The sequence below is a fragment of the Python bivittatus genome, unplaced genomic scaffold, assembly GCF_059951505.1.
Source record: "Python bivittatus isolate LINGU-HERP-01145 unplaced genomic scaffold, Pbiv_v1 ctg000060_np1212, whole genome shotgun sequence".
In the NCBI taxonomy this organism is placed as follows: domain Eukaryota; kingdom Metazoa; phylum Chordata; class Lepidosauria; order Squamata; family Pythonidae; genus Python; species Python bivittatus.
The window spans coordinates 1,323,949-1,336,012 of record NW_028277044.1 but is presented as its reverse complement, the minus strand read 5'-3'; positions in this window follow the sequence as shown (position 1 = coordinate 1,336,012).

Below are 12,064 nucleotides of genomic sequence, written 5' to 3'. Positions count from 1 at the left end.
AGAAGAACGTTCTCCTCTTTTCCGATTTACCTTCAAAATTCTCTAGAAGGTTTATAAAGTTCTGTACTATAACTATAGTTGTTACTGTTAGAGTGTACATATGTGGGTATTCTTTTCAGTTATGTTAGTTTGTTTTAATTAATTGTTTGAGATTTTCATTTTCCCTTCCCTTGCTTTTGATTGTCCTCCTGATTACATGTAATGTGTACCAGACAACAAATCTTTCACAGCATCTGCAGGGGGAAGTCAAGAAAGTCAAGACGGCAGAGACGGGAAACCCCCTATGGACTTTTTGCATAAAAAAGAAAAAAATGATTTATGGTTTTGATGATTAGGAGAGATTATAGAAAGAAGAGAGTTGCGATGTAACTTTAGAGAGAGGTCAATTTATAATTGTACTTATAATTATTGTAAAGAAGATCGGAAGCCACTTCTTTATATCTTTTTTCTTTCTTTTCTGCTACTCTTTTTCTTTTACATCTTTAGTTTTTTTTCTTTTCTTTTTTCTTTTTCGCTTTTCGTTCTATTTTAGTTTGTTATTTAGTTTGTATAAGTCTTATTCTTGTGTTTAAAATGTTCAATAAAATTACACACACACACACACACACATACAAACACATTATATATATATAATCTCCAGAAGTGGCTGGATAGTGGCTGGATAGCATAGTGGTTAGAACACCGCCTTTGATGCAGGAGACCGGGGTTCAAATCCCGGCTGGTACCTACCTTACCAGTAGGGGTCCTTGGGCAAAGACCCCTTAACGCTTCACCTGCCTACCTCAAAAATATGAGAGTGTGCAGTTTTGCTGTCCGCATCAGGGTGGGCCACTCATGGGGTCTCGACAGGCGAGAGTGAAGACAAACACGCAGGTTTTCCTCGAGGTGAGTGAGCCCAGAGCGTGTTCTGAACTACTCTTTTATTGGGTATTACAAGTCAGGAAGCAGGTGGTGGGGGCAGGTTGTGGGGGCATATAGCCTTTTATAGTCATGCAACAGCTTTAAGCAACACTATTGGTTTACTCTATGTTTCCTGTATAGCCTGTCATGGTTATACGTTTCCCTACTTGCTTACGTAGCATCAGGTATTTCTCAAGCAGTGATCGCCTTATCGTGCTTTTAGGTGCTTTTATTATCTGGTACCTTCCCTCATCCTAGGTTTCTGGTTCGTGTGCCGGCCACTGGCCTGGCCACACTGCAGAAGCCTGAATCAAGTTTCTGATAAGCAAGCATTTTATTCCAACATCTCCTCCGTTTTTGTTTTAAAAGTAAAACTGGTGGATTCCAACTCTTCGTCAGAGTCTAATATGCGGAGGGATGCTTTTTCCATATTTTCTCCAGACCGTATTGGTTGGTAATGGTGGCGTTCCAGTACCATATTTTCCAAGGCACCTATTTTAGTTTCCACAAATTTTGTTAGGCGAGATAGAATGCAGGGGCCAAATGTACATGCAAGGAGTAGCAATATCAGTGGTCCTGCTATGGTACCTATCAGGGTGGTCAACCATGGGGAAAAGTTGAACCAGGATTGAGACCATCCTTGCTGACCCTCCCTCTCCTTTTTACGTTTATCCAGGCCCTCCCTGAGTTTGGTCATGGAGTCCTGCACTATGCCAGAGTGATCTGCATAGAAGCAACATTCTTCTCTTAAAGCCACACATAACCTCCTCTTTTAGAAAAAGTAAATCAAGGCCTCTTCTGTTCTGCAAGACCATTTCTGAGAGGGAGGTTAGGGATTTTTGTAAGTGAGAGATCGAAGTTTCTATTCTCTCTAAGTCTTCATCGATGGCTGCCCTAAGGTGGTGGTATTGGACATACTGATTTGCAAAGGATGCTATCCCAGTTCCTGCTCCTGTTAGGCCAAGTCCTACCAAGAGAGCTACTGTGAGGGTGGAAATGGGTTCACGCTTGTGTCTTGTGAGTTCTGACCCTGAGTGAATGTTGTAAACTTCTTCTTCTGTGTGGTAGTATATGCGTGGCATGACCTGGACAAGGATGCAAAAACCTTTGGTGCTTATTACATGACCATGGGCACAGGCCGTGAGGCCTGTAGAGCAAGCCCACCATCCATCTGTGGGTGGTATGTAAAAGAGTGTTGTATCAACCTCACTATGTGTTGTGTTGCAGTATTGTTTATACTGTGTGGGAACCTGTCCAAGGCAGGTTCCCTTGCCTGAGATTGACTGCAATGTTTGTGAGCCATGTTTCCATCTGCATGCCTTGTCATTCGAGGAAGTGTTGTATGGAGAAACAAGCCCTACAGCCTCATAATATGGGGGTCGAACATCGTAGCAAAACCAGCAGGCTGTAGTAAGGTTGGGATTGGTGTCATTGACCATGTGATAGGTGGCTGTGACGATGTCCCAAAGAGGGTTCCCAGGGCGGCTCTGTGAAGGGGAAAAAGAATAACCGATGGAAGTAGTCGAACTTTTCCCGGGAGTGGGGGTGGGTTGTGGGGGTGGCTCCCTGCGGTTGGCTGGTATTGTCTTGGGGCCCACCGGTACTGGGGGTTCTATGGGGGTTTGTGTTAGGCGTATAGTAAAAATATTCCCCGGCTCCCCAGTTTTATCATGAACTCGGCCTCCCCAAGTGACCCCTGACTGCCACCCCGTGTGTCGTTTTCCCTCAGCGGTGAAAGAGATTTTAACCGGATTACAATTAACATATGTTCCAAATTGGTTTTGCTCACATCGTACGTTCTCACCAGTCCGTCTGAGCGTAATAAGATCATCTCTGAAAGGAGGGTTCCATGTTATTTCTCCCGTGGAGACGCAGCTCCAGTCCGCACAAAAGTAATCGTTTTCCCCACCACACTTCTTCCGGTATGTTGTTGCCCTGACATGGCCGGGGCAGACATAAAGGGGCCATCTCTTGATCCATCTGTGGCTAACCATACCCGGTCTGTTGGGAGAAGTGGTGGTGTCCATCATCACACCAAAGTCAAAGTACAGGTCAGGAAACCAGGACCCCGGCACCGCCATAGATGAAGTGGAGTTCAGGATGTCTGCGTGTGCGTCCAATACCGCCCACGTTAGGTTCTGGGGTTGATGGGGATTGTGCTGCGCATAGTTAGGTGCGCAGAGGGCAACGCTCAGTAGCTGAAGGGCAACCGGGAACCACAGTATTCTTCCCAATTGAGGCAGATGTGACATTTTGACTGGGGCCCTTCCCTTGGTCTACCTTCTGTTGTCCCTGCTGTCCTCTTCCTCGGCCGTACGTTGAGGGTTAGCTTCCGGAGTGACACCAGTAAGGCCTCTTATGTGGGGAGGAGGAGGGGCGTCTTGGGCGTCCGGCGAAAGCGGGAGATGACAAGGACGGACGCAGCGACCAGGGACCCACAGAACCTTATCGGGAAGCTGAATGGCCGCGTAACCTCGACCCCAGGTGATGAGTTGCGCAGGCCCTCTCCAGGCGGGGTCTCGCAGGCAACGATAGTAGACAAGTGGTCGTTGGTGGTCAGCGGCAGGTTGTGAGGCAAAGTGACGACAAGCAGCAGAAGTGGCAGGTAGTCCGGTCAAGTTGAGAAAGTTAAGAGTATAGAGGCAAAGGTTGAGAATGTCTTGCACCGCTGGGAGGCTAGGGGGCCCTTTCCCCTTTGTTTCTATATATCTGTCAAGAGCATGTTTTAAGGTCTGATTTGCTCTTCCAATTATGGCTTGACCTTTGCTGTTGTATGGTATGCCGAATTTGTGTGTGATTCCCCATTTCTGGCAAAAGGCGGCAAAAGCACTGCCTGTATAGCCAGGCCCATTGTCTGTTTTAAGTTCTTTTGGGCGTCCCAGCGTTGCAAAGGTTCGAATACAATGATTAATAATGTGTTTAGAGGCTTCGCCCCTTTGAGGGGTGGCCATGATGAACCCCGAGTAAGTGTCAATGGAAACGTGTAAGTACTTCCATGGGGAAAAGGAAGCATATTGGGTAACATCCATTTGCCAAATTTGGTTGCACTCTGTCCCCCTGGGGTTAACTCCCATGGGCACAGAGTGCGCTTGTTTGCTACAGGTGGGGCATTGCTGTAAAATTGCAGTGGCCTCTGTAGCAGAATTTTGAACTGCTTAATGAGCGCCTTTTTATTCTGGTGGAAATAGGAATGACTTTCCCACGGAGTGGGAGAGGAAAAGGCAAAAATGAGTGGGGAGGAGGATGCAGCCGCAGCCGCAGCGTCGGCCACGCTATTTCCTTCCTGGAGGATACCAGGGAACGGTTGGTGGCTACGAATGTGTGCAACATGGAAAGAATGAGTCCTTTTAGAAATGAGGTGTTGTAAGGACAGAAACAAAGATAGAAGAGTTGGTTCGATAGAGGGGGATAAGTAGGCTTGATAAATGGAGGAAATAATTTGGGAAACATAAAGACTGTCAAGAATAAGGTTAAAAGATTGATGAGGAAAGGCCTCAAAAGCAAGGATGGAAGCATAAAGCTCTGCCCGTTGGGCGGAGGATTGTGGAGGGGTGGTTTTTGTGTGCCATTGGCCGTCAATCTGCCAAGCGCAGGCGCCAAATTTTTTGCTGCCGTCGGCAAAGACAGTGACTGCATCATGAATGGGGAAAGGAGACATAGGAGCTTGCCAAATAAAGGGAGTGGTTCTGAGAAGTTGTACCCGAGGGTCTGGTGGTGGATGGCAAGAGACAGTGCCAGGCCAGTCAGCGAGGGCAAACTGAAGGTGGTCGCTGACCGCTAGCGGTGACTCCCATGTGGAGAGAGAGCAAGGAACATAAATGACACCAGCTAGGGCCTTAGACCGCAGCCGACCTTTGGTAATAAGGGAAGCAAATTGAGCGGGTTTAGTAGTAAGCGTTGCACGAGGCGTGTGAGACAGGTGGATCCATTCAAGGATTAGCAATGAAGGTGTCACCTGAACCACCGCACCTGTTGGCAGTGTCAGCGTGTTCAGTAGGAGCAAAGAGAAAGGCAAGTTGTCTTTCATGCGATCCACCCATTTGGTACGTAGGGCCTGATTAATTAATTTTACAGCGTCCAATTGTTCCTTTTGCAAAGGGATGACATCTGCAGGTTGCTTTCCTTTAGTTAGTGCCGTGAATAAGGGAGAAAGTTGTAGCAAGGTAGGCGCAGGTGGCAATTGAATGTTCGGCAAACAGGGGTTAGCGTGTGATTCAAGCACCTTGTGTCCCAAATAATGAAAAGGTGATGAAAGTTGTACTTTGTCTGGTGCAATATGTAATCCTCCTTGTTGCAATATGTGTTGTAGGTGAGGCAATGTTTTTAAGACAGTACCTTTGGGTCCTGGTGCAGCAACCAGAGTGTCATCCATGTAATGATAAACTAAAAATGACGAGTATTTATCCCTATAGGGTTGTAAAACCTGCGATACAAAGTATTGACACATGGTGGGGCTGTTCAGCATTCCCTGTGGCAAAACTTTCCATTGATAGCGAGAAGTTGGTTGAGAATTATTGAGCGCAGGTACAGTAAAGGCAAAGATATGTTTATCTTTAGGATGCAAGGGTATAGAGAAAAAGCAATCTTTAAGATCAATGATCATCATATCGTAATTTTGAGGAATCAAATTTGGATTTGGGAGGCCGCATTGCAGCACCCCCATTGGTTTGATAATTGCATTCACCGCCCTAAGGTCATGAAGAAATCTCCATTTACCGGATTTCTTTTTAATTACAAAGACTGGAGTGTTATAAGGGCTTAAAGAGGGCTCAAGGTGCCCATTGTCCAATTGTTCATTGACCAATTGTTTTAATACAGTGAGTTTTTCCACTGTGAGCGGCCATTGATCTATCCAGACTGGAGTTTGAGATTGCAATTCCAGCCGCAAAACAGCTGAAACAGCCATTATTGCAAAATAAGCTTGGTTTGGAATTGGGACATCAAATCTCGTCCCCACAAGTTAGTATGTAAAGGTAAAACTACAGGCTTAATGAAAGCGGTAACAGGGCTTGTGGCTGACGTGACTGAGATCCAATTGCAGCTGATCTGAGCCGTCTGGATCCCTCCTACCCCTCTGACGGATGGGGCAGGGTCAGTAGGCCAATCGGCAGGCCATTCAGCTGAGCAGATGACCGAGACGTCGGCACCGGTATCTAGAAGACCGGAAAAAGAACGTCCATTGAGTTTAAACTTGGCTACTGGCCTTTTGGAGTTGACGTTTTGCTCTATAGTCATACAGTCAGAAAAAGTCTCAAGGGGGATCATTGTCGCCACCACATCTCCCTGTTTGATGGTTACCGGAGAATTAACCATAATTGCCAAGGCGAAATCAGAAAAGGAGTCAGCACTGCGCAAAAAGGGGGCAGCTATGACTCCTTGAGCGGTAAGGTCCAAGTTAGGGAAAACAAGCACCGGCATTTCGGGGGCAATGTCAAAGGCAAGCGAGGCGATATAAAAAGATGATAAACATGAGCGGGTAAAGAATAGGTCACGGTCTCGTCCGCAGTCATCTCTACAGAGTGAGGGGACGGGTCCTCATTGGGTAATTCAGCCTTGGGGGTGGGGCTGGCTGCATGCCCCACAATCAGTTTCCCGAATTCTGCTGACTTTGATTAAAGGACCTGCATTGGTTGGCCCAATGAAATCCTTTTTGCATTTTGGACAAACGGTCTTAGGTTTGACTGCCTGTTGGGAGAAACTGCTATGTGAGCCAACTCCTGGTGCCCTGCACTGAGATTTGAAATGACCAGGTTTCCCGCAATTGAAGCAATTTCCGGCAGGGCGTGACACAGGAAGTGCGTCTTGTGGCGCGAGGGAGGAAGAAGAAGGCGGAAGCAAGGTTGTGGTAATGGCGGAGGCCAGCGCAGCCATTTTGTGGCTGGTGGTTCCGACAATACGACATGCTTGGAGAAAATCAGCCAGGGTGATGCCAGGTTTGTTAGCTATGGGCTGGAGCACCTTTTGACAGTCCGAATTAGCGTTTTCATAAGCCAATTTCATACACAGTTCACCTCTAGCATCTACGTTGTCAATTTGGCGTTCTAATGCAACTTGAAGGCGACTAATAAAGGAAGAATAGTCTTCTGTAGGCGATTGAATTATTTTAGAAAAGGTTTGCAAAGGTTTGCCCTGATTGTCATCAACCTTTCGTAAGGCTGCTAAGGCACAATTTTTAATAATAGGAAAAGCAGCTCTATCGGAGTTTTGCTGTTGTGCGATAGTGCTGATGGTGCCAGTCCCCAGGACATCGTCAGCAGTAACATTTTGAGGGAGTCCAGCATTTATGGCAACGGCAGCCTGTTTGCCGTACTCCGAATTCCAAATTACATATTAAGCAGGGGTTAAAATCTTGCCAAAAAGCGACTGCCAATCTGCAAGCAGCATTTCCACAGCAGCAGTAGAAAGCGAAGTAAGCAAGCCCATAACATAACGCGACTGCAGGCCATAATCTCTAACAGCACTTTTAATCTCTTTGATTTGTTTGTAATCTATGTGCGTATGCACCGGCTGGCCGGGAGCGCCCGCAGCAGCTCCGGCGGGCACCACCCAGGTCACCGGAAACATTGCACACGCTTCAAGATCCTCAGCAGAGAGTTGACCTGACTGCTGAGCAGTCTGCATAGCTCTGATTATGTGACCCCCCCTTTGAGGTTTTATAGTCAGGGGGGAGCTTGGAGCCATGGGAGCCGTGGGACCATTGGCTGGATCAAGGCACCCAGAACCTGCTGACATGGGAAGTAAAGTGGCCGGAGAATTTTTAACAGAATCATACGGGGGTGGTATGGGTTCTGCCGGCATTTGGTTTTCGAATTTATGGTGAATCATTAAGCATTCCATGACCACACGCCATGAGGTCAGAATTTGGACCGGGGCCCTAGGGGCCGCGTGGAAGTATTCCCCCAATTTTGTCCATGTGGATATTTTCAGTGACCCTTTTTCAGGGTATGATGGACATTGTTGCCAAATGTAAGACAAAAGGCCAATTAATTCTTTGTTTTTCAAACGGGGGAGGGTTTTGCCTCCGTTTGAAGAAATTTTAGAGGAAGATTCGGTTAATTCCCTCAATTCCTTCAGATGCGCTGTCTGTTGTTGAGAGAATTTTCCGCCCATACTTACGAATATCCAGCCGTGTTTCAGACGGGACGAGTGCACAGCTCCCCTCGAGCGAATAAGTAAGGACGGTCCGAGACGCACCTCGTGAACTCACGCGATCACGTCGGGGTCACCACAATGCGGTTTTGCTGTCCGCATCAGGGTGGGCCACTCATGGGGTCTCGACAGGCGAGAGTGAAAACAAACACGCAGGTTTTCCTCGAGGTGAGTGAGCCCAGAGCATGTTCTGAACTACTCTTTTATTGGGTATTACAAGTCAGGAAGCAGGTGGTGGGGGCAGGTTGTGGGGGCATATAGCCTTTTATAGTCATGCAACAGCTTTAAGCAACACTATTGGTTTACTCTATGTTTCCTGTATAGCCTGTCATGGTTATACGTTTCCCTACTTGCTTACGTAACATCAGGTATTTCTCAAGCAGTGATCGCCTTATCGTGCTTTTAGGTGCTTTTATTATCTGGTACCTTCCCTCATCCTAGGTTTCTGGTTCGTGTGCCGGCCACTGGCCTGGCCACACTGCAGAAGCCTGAATCAAGTTTCTGATAAGCAAGCATTTTATTCCAACAAGAGTGACACGAACTAAGAGAGTCACGCCAGCTCGGACGTCGCCCGGATTAACAAGGTCCACGTCAAATGTTGGAGAACCAGGACAGTGGGCTACTGGAACAAAACCATACATGGACGAGACAAGAGAACTTGGAAATGATGGAATGCTACTACAACAGCAGACCTAATGAGAGTGGAAGTATGAAACGTATGAGGGAACTATGGATAGACAGAAGGCCTACATCCACACTAACTGAGAAACAACTAGTTACCCAGCGCTTCAACATAGTGAAGAGGAAGCTGCTCTCACAACTTGAGATAGACCAACTCAACAACCCGGACTCAAGCAGACCTGGAAGAACAAGCAGATGTCCAGCCAACACCTGAAGCTGGAATGTCACTGCCACCCTCTCCATTGCAGAGCACAGCAGCTGATATGAGGCATAAGATCATGGATAAACTAACTACAGTCAACCCTCGAGTCCAATTACCAAAGCTCAGAGGAGAAGTACCATCAGATAGTATGCTAGAAGATGCCAACAGAGCCCTCCAGACAATCCCTACTACCACCATAACTGAAACCAATGAATTGGTATATGCTACAGCCACTGTAATCCTGGAAATGCTTGGCTACACAATCAAGAAGAACAGTAGTACATACCCACCCTGGAAAATGAGATTGGAGGCTAAGATCAAGGCAACGTGGAGAGAAGTCAGTCAGCTGGTGGAACTACAGAAGCGTGTGGAGATTAAGGATAAGACTCGGCTACTGGAAAAATACATGGGCCTGACTCCATCTGAAGCCCTAGAGACTGCTAAACAAAGGTTCACAGCACTGGCTACCAGGCTAAGGAGATACACTAGAGAAGCAGAGGGCAAGAAGATAAATGCCCTGTTCTCCAAAGAACCATCCAAAGTGTACTCCCAACTGCAGTGCAACCACAGAGTAACAGCTGAGCCCCAGCAGACAACAGCGATCTCCCAGAACAGGAACCAGTCACCATCACAGTAGCAGACATCCAACAGCAGGTCAAGAACATGAAAAGCTGGACAGCACCTGGCCCGGACATGATCCACACCTACTGGCTAAAGAAACTAACAGCAGTGCATGAACGCCTAGCAGCACAGATGAACCAACTGCTAGCAGCAGGGTCCCACCCAGATGGCTAACACAAGGAAGGACAGTGCTGATCATGAAAGACCCTCATAAAGGAACAGCACCGTCCAACTACCGGCCAATAACCTGCCTCCCCACAACATGGAAATTTCTATCAGGCATCATAGCTGCCAAGCTACAAGACCATATGGGCCAGTAGGGTCAGAAGGGCATTGGGAACAGAGGCTCAAAACACCAGTTACTCATAGATAGGGCAGTCACCCGAGACTCAAGGTCTAGGCAGACCAATCTGAGCACAGCCTGGATTGACTACCATGCCACACACATGGATCTGTGAATGCCTGGCACTATACAAAGTCAACAGGACACCAAGGACCTTCATCAAGAACTCAATGGGACTGTGGAAGACAACACTGGAAGTCAACCCAAGACAGCTCGCACAAGTGGCCATCAAGTGCGGCATATACCAAGGTGATGCACTGTCCCCACTGCTGTTCTGCATAGGCTTAAACCCCCTCAGCCAGATAATCACAAGGTCTGGATATGGGTACAAGTTCAAGAGTGGAATCACCATCAGCCACCTCCTCTACATGGATGACATCAAGCTGTATGCTAAGAGTGAACGAGACATCGACTCAATGATCCACCTGACACGGATCTACAGTGAGGACATTGGGATGTCATTCAGACTGGAGAAGTGTGGCAGGATGATAGTAAAGAGAGGGAAGGTAGTTAAGACCGATGGAGTGGATAGACTCCAGCTATAAATACCTTGGTGTCCCAGTCACACGGAAACCATGAGGAGGAGGCAAGGAAGACAGCAACATCCAAGTACCACCAAAGGATAAGACAGGTCCTGAAGAGCCAGCTCAATGGGAAGAACAAGATCCATGCCATCAACATGTGTGCCCTGCCAGTCATCAGATACCCTGCCGGTATAGTGAGCTGGCCAAAGGAAGACATGGAGGCTGCCGATGTGAAGACCCAGAAGCTCCTCACAATGTACGGAGGTTTCCACCCCAAGTCCAACACCCAGAGACTGTACACCAGCCGCAAAGAGGGCGGGCGGGGTCTGATGAGTGTCAAAGCCACTGTCCTGGACAAAACCCGGAGTATCCAGGAGTACATCAGTAAGATGGCACCCAAAGATGAGCTGCAGAGAGAATGCCTCAGGCAGCAGCAGACAAGGCAGGAGGTTCAAGCAGAGGAAGTGCCACGGCAAGACAAGCTCCTGCATGGGATGTACTATCAACAGATAGCTGAGGTGGCTGACATTGGGAAATCCTATCAGTGGCTGGAAAGGGCCGGACTAAAAGACAGCACTGAGGCACTGATCATAGCAGCACAAGAACAAGCACTAAGCACCAGATCCATAGAAGCAGGGGTCTACCACACTAGATAGGACCCAAGGTGCAGACTGTGCAAAGAGGCCTCAGAGACAGTCCAACACATAGTGGCAGGGTGTAAGATGCAGGCAGGAACAGCATACACTGGACGGCACAAGCAAGTAGCTGGCATTGTGTACAGGAATATCTGCACAGCGTATCGGCTAGACCCCCCCCCCAAGTCCAGATGGGAGATTCCACAGAAGGTTGTGGAGAATAACAGGGCTAAGATCCTGTGGGACTTCCAGATCCAGATGGACAGGCAGGTACTGGCTAATCAACCAGACATCGTGGTAGTAGACAAAGACCAGAAGACAGCGGTAGTGATAGATGTAGCAGAGCCAAGTGACAGCAACATCAGGAAAAAGGAGCATGAGAAGCTGGAGAAGTACCAGGGCCTGAAGGAGGAAATAGAGAGGATGTGGAAAGTAAAGGCCAAAGTGGTCCCAGTGGTGGTAGGAGCACTTGGGGCCATGACTCCTAAGCTGGGAGAATGGCTCCAACAGATCCCAGGAACAACATCAGAGCTCTCTGTGCAGAAGAGTGCAGTTAAGCTAAGAACAGCTAAGATACTGCGCAGAACCCTCAAACTCCCAGGCCTCTGGTAGAGGACCCGAGATTGAGGAAGACACGTACCACCCATAGGGGTGAGAGGGGAATTTTTTATCCATCCATCTGTAAGGAATGTTTGGACTAACTGCCTATTTTGCTTCTGTATTTCAAGCTTTTGCTGACTTAGTGACTGTGTGGCTAGGGTCAGTCTAGATGCTATTAAGGATAAAAATTATAAGATGTATAAGAGCTATGCTGATTGCTAAAGGAACATTTTGCAAAGGTGCGAAAGGAAATGGAAAGATGTGGTTAAGCTAAAGGCCAAATGTCTTGCTTCAGAGTTCCTAGACACATTTCCTGAGTATGCATGAACTTTTGCACCTGCTCTTGCTTCTAACCACACTATCCAACCACATCCTCTGCACAATTTGGGCAAGTTAGTTTCTTTTGGCC